General features: G+C 42.4%; 1 pseudogene; it reads left to right on the top strand.

Annotated features, from left to right (window-relative positions):
• The first annotated feature begins 2348 nt into the window (after positions 1-2348).
• LOC101832455 lies at positions 2349-3364 on the top strand (annotated as a pseudogene).
• The last annotated feature ends 960 nt before the right edge of the window (positions 3365-4324 follow it).

Here is a 4324-nt window from a genome sequence, read left to right as displayed (position 1 = left end):
CTCCTGGACAGGCCATGGTTGTAATCCACATATGCTCTCACCAGGTATGGCTACAAGGACACACCAATTAAAATTCAATCTTGCATGAGAGAGAGAGCTAAAGATGCCCCACACCTACTTGATGCACTTTTGACAGTTAATAGCTACCTGCTGACAGGGAGTCAAATTCCTCTTTTTCTTTCTTTCTTTTCTTTTTCCTTTCCTTTCCTTTTTTCTCCTTCCTCTTTTTTTCTTTTTTCACTTAAATTCTTTTCATTTTACACACCAACCGCAGTTTCCCCTCCCTCCCTTTCTCCTGCCCCCCATCTCTCACCCCTTTCTGACCCACATTCATTCCTCAGAGGGGGTAAGGCCTTCCTTGGGGACTCAACAAAGTCTGGCATACCAGATACTCACTAGCTGATGATTAAGCAAGTTTTGGCCACAGTGTTCCCCTGCTGTGAAGTACTGCCTCACCACAAGCCTAAGTGAAGACACTATAGGAAGTGACCAATCATCCATGATTGGTCAGGGACTGAATTCTTCAGTCTGTGCACCATAGTGAGTGTGGTTTTGGTCTTTGGGTTGGTTTGCTTTCTTTTTAATATTTATAAGTGTTTTTGAAGGGAAACCTTATGAACAGTCTTTAAATCTTAACTTCCTGTGAAGGATGAAAGTATTTTTCTAAAGTCTCTGAATTACCTATTTCTGGAATGTTGTAAACAAAATAAATGAAAAGAATCTGATAGATTTATGTATTTGGTTTTTCAAAACAGGGTTTCATAAGCAGTTATATTTAAGACCTTTTCACTATAAAGATTTAGATGTTCTACAGCAATTATATGACAGTTATCAATGATTCTCAGAATCTTCATCATATTTGGCATTAGGAAGTGGACAGAGGATATAGACAAGTGTGCTGGAGAGAGGTTATAACTTAGTGACAGCAACTGACAGACTGTGTCTAGTTTTTCAAATGGACAAAAGGAAATCACCACCTCCAATAAGGTACTGAAGAGAGGGTGAAGCTGAATGTAAGTACCAACAAAAAAGTGTACATATTTCAATTGCAGGAACTATACCCAGGAACAATTAGCTTTGGAAACCTCGCTTCCAGGAAGAGAAAACACAAAGAGGCTTGAAAATACTAAGTTACAAAAGGCTATTTATTTCCATGAAACATACAATTTTCCTGAAGTGCTGGTAGTTGTTTGACTCCTAAAACAGCGCCTGTGCCCCGAGACTACACAGGGCCAAGCAAACCTCTGCAGAGCACATTTTCCTGTATGCACTCCAAATGTGCTCATTAGAAAGAACTGGCAAAACGGAGCAGAGTCAAACATGGACAAATAGTTCCTCTAGAGAGCAGAATAGGAACTACCCCAAGGACATTTTGTACTGCCAACATTTACTCAGCAGGATGCCATAATTACTGTGGGCAAGTAACTGCTCAGTGTTCCCCTTCATCCTACCTTTCTTGATAAGCTTTGTAATTGAAGTTATTCTGTTCATTCCTCATTATTATTTAATGTATAGAGAGAGGGAACAAATAATGTCTCTATTAGTTTATAGGTCACCAAAACACCAGAAACTACATACTGACTTAATGAGGAGAATCAATCACCACCCAGTAGTCTGACACTGAAAAAGTAATAAGTGGATGTGGTTTGTTCTCAACCATCGTTGGCACTGTGTGGCTTCTACATTGGGAGGAAGAGGTAGCCACTGAAATCAATAAGGTTTGTGTAGGTGTCCATCTCTTTTTCAATAATAGAATTCTTAAGGGGCTGCGATTTATATTATCAAATCACATGTTTATACTTCTAGACTTCCTTGCTGTTATCTGTGAACAAACCACAAAGTTTTAACTAATGGGCTATGAGCCAATAAACAATACTATTTCCTGGACGTGCCTGCCCAACTGAAATCCAAGTATGTTTATGCATTCCTGACCACTTTTCATCTCTGTTGATTGAGAGATGATACGCACAGTAGTAGCCACTTGGGTGTCTGAAATTGACATTTTAAGTAAAGATGGCAGACTTCCTACCTTCCATGAAGCTTATACCTCTCAACGGTGATATGAGACAAATATACCTTAATCTCTGTATCTTCCTTGCAAAATGTAAACTGTAATGTATATATTGGTCTTTTGCACTTCATGACAATCATTTGTTTCCCAAATCAATACATTAAACAATGACTAAGAGTTTCACAAATAAGCTGTCTTATTAGAAAAAAGAGAAAGAGGAAAGACTGAAATATCATCACACGTCACATGCAAATGTGTCTGTCAAGTATGTACTGTAGGTTCTCTGTTCCTCCCTGTTCTAGACACAGCCGCATCTCTTCATGCAGTGGAAGCCTCACTCCTGAGACACAATGGTGAAGGTCAGAGTGAACGGATTTGGCCGTATTGGACGCCTGGTTACCAGGGCTGCCTTCACTTCTGGCAAAGTGGAGATTGTTGCCATCAATGACCCCTTCATTGACCTCAACAACATGATCTACATGTTCCAATATGACTCTACCCATGGCAAGTTCAAAGGCATAGTCAAAACTGAAAATGGGAAGCTTGTCATCAGCGGGAAGGCCATCACCATCTTCCAAGAATAAGATCCCGCCAACATCAAATGGGGTGATGCTGGTGCCGAGTATGTTGTGGAGTCTACTGGCGTCTTCACCACCATGGAGAAGGCTGGGGCCCACTTGAAGGGTGGAGCCAAGAGGGTCATCATCTCCGCACCTTCTGCTGATGCCCCCATGTTTGTGATGGGTGTGAACCATGACAAGTACAACAACTCCCTCCAAATTGTCAGCAATGCGTCCTGCACCACCAACTGCTTGGCCCCGCTGGCCAAGGTCATCCATGACAACTTTGGCATTGTGGAACGACTCATGACCACAGTCCATGCCATCATGGCCAACCAGAAGACTGTGGATGGCCCCTCCGGGAAGCTGTGGCGTGATGGCCGTGGGGCTGCCCAGAACATCATCCCTGCATCCACTGGTGCTGCCAAGGCTGTGGGCAAGATCATCCCAGAGCTGAACAGGAAGCTCACTGGTATGGACTTCTGTGTTCCTACCCCCAATGTGTCTGTCATGGATCTGACATGTCGCCTGGAGAAAGCTGCCAAGTATGAAGACATCAAGATGGTGGTGAAGCAGGTGTCCGAGGGCCCACTGAAGGGCATCCTGGGCTACACCGAGGACCAAGTTGTCTCCTGCAACTTCAACAGTAACTCCCACTCTTCCACCTTTGATGCTGGGGCTGGCATTGCTCTCAATGACAACTTCGTAAAGCTCTTCTTCTGGTATGACAATGAAGTAGGCTACAGCAACAAGGTGGTGGGACCTCATGGCCTACATGGCCTCCAAGGAGTAAGAGACATACCCTGGACCATCTACCCCCAGAAAGGACTCGAGCAAGAGAGAGGACCTGGCTGCTGAGCAGTCCCTGTCCAACAACCCCTACACTGGTCATCTCCCTCACAGTTTCCATCCCAGACCCCCAGAATAAAGGAGGGGCTTAGGGAGCCCTGCTCTCTTGAATACCATCAAAAAAGTTCACTACACCCATTAAAAAAGTATGTATTATATACAGGGATGGTCCTGTGAGAGTATATTGTTACACAAAATCTCAGCCATCGTTGTTTAGAAGTATACTGATGTTCACTCAATGGCAAAATCTCTAAACATGGAGTCTCAGACTGTGTACCGACTGTGGAGCAACACCATGACTGTTTTTTTAAAATAGATTTTGTTATTCTCCATATATATATATTATCAAAGTATTTCTGAAACATGGGATTGTTAACACTATAGGCTTCCAGCATGCTGATGAAATACTTCAGGTACCTCCTTAACTCTACTCTTTAGGAATGTCCCCTGGACCACTAAAAGTTGCTGCACACGTCACTGGCTAACAGAGCACAGTGACATACAAAGTGGGAGAGCTAAGTGAATCAGCTGCTTTTTCCTCTTATTATTCTCCTTATTCTTCACTTTTTCCTTTTCTTTTTCTTCTTCTCCCCCTTCTTCTTCTTCCTCTTCTCCTTCTTTTTCCCCTCCTTATCCTTCTCCTCCTTTTTTCTCATTCTTCTCCTTTTTAAGCAAACATTTAAGCTTTTTATTTCTCTAAGTAAAGTGTGGAACTAAGATCTTTCCCCCTGTTCTAATGAACTTCAGGATTAATAAAATTTCTTCTGAAGCTGCTTCCCTTTGCAGTTCTGGTGTTTTAGATTCTGGGATTCTTGTTTACTTTTCCTCAGGCTTCATGCATTTTAATGAAAATTTGGGAGTTTGTTAGTTTACTGTCTGTCTCCTCTGGTTTAATGGAAGACTT

The sequence above is a fragment of the Mesocricetus auratus genome, unplaced genomic scaffold, assembly GCF_017639785.1.
Source record: "Mesocricetus auratus isolate SY011 unplaced genomic scaffold, BCM_Maur_2.0 Super-Scaffold_100676, whole genome shotgun sequence".
Classification (NCBI taxonomy): domain Eukaryota; kingdom Metazoa; phylum Chordata; class Mammalia; order Rodentia; family Cricetidae; genus Mesocricetus; species Mesocricetus auratus.
The sequence above is the reverse complement of the archived record's forward strand: the minus strand, read 5'-3'. Positions and strand labels throughout refer to the sequence as shown.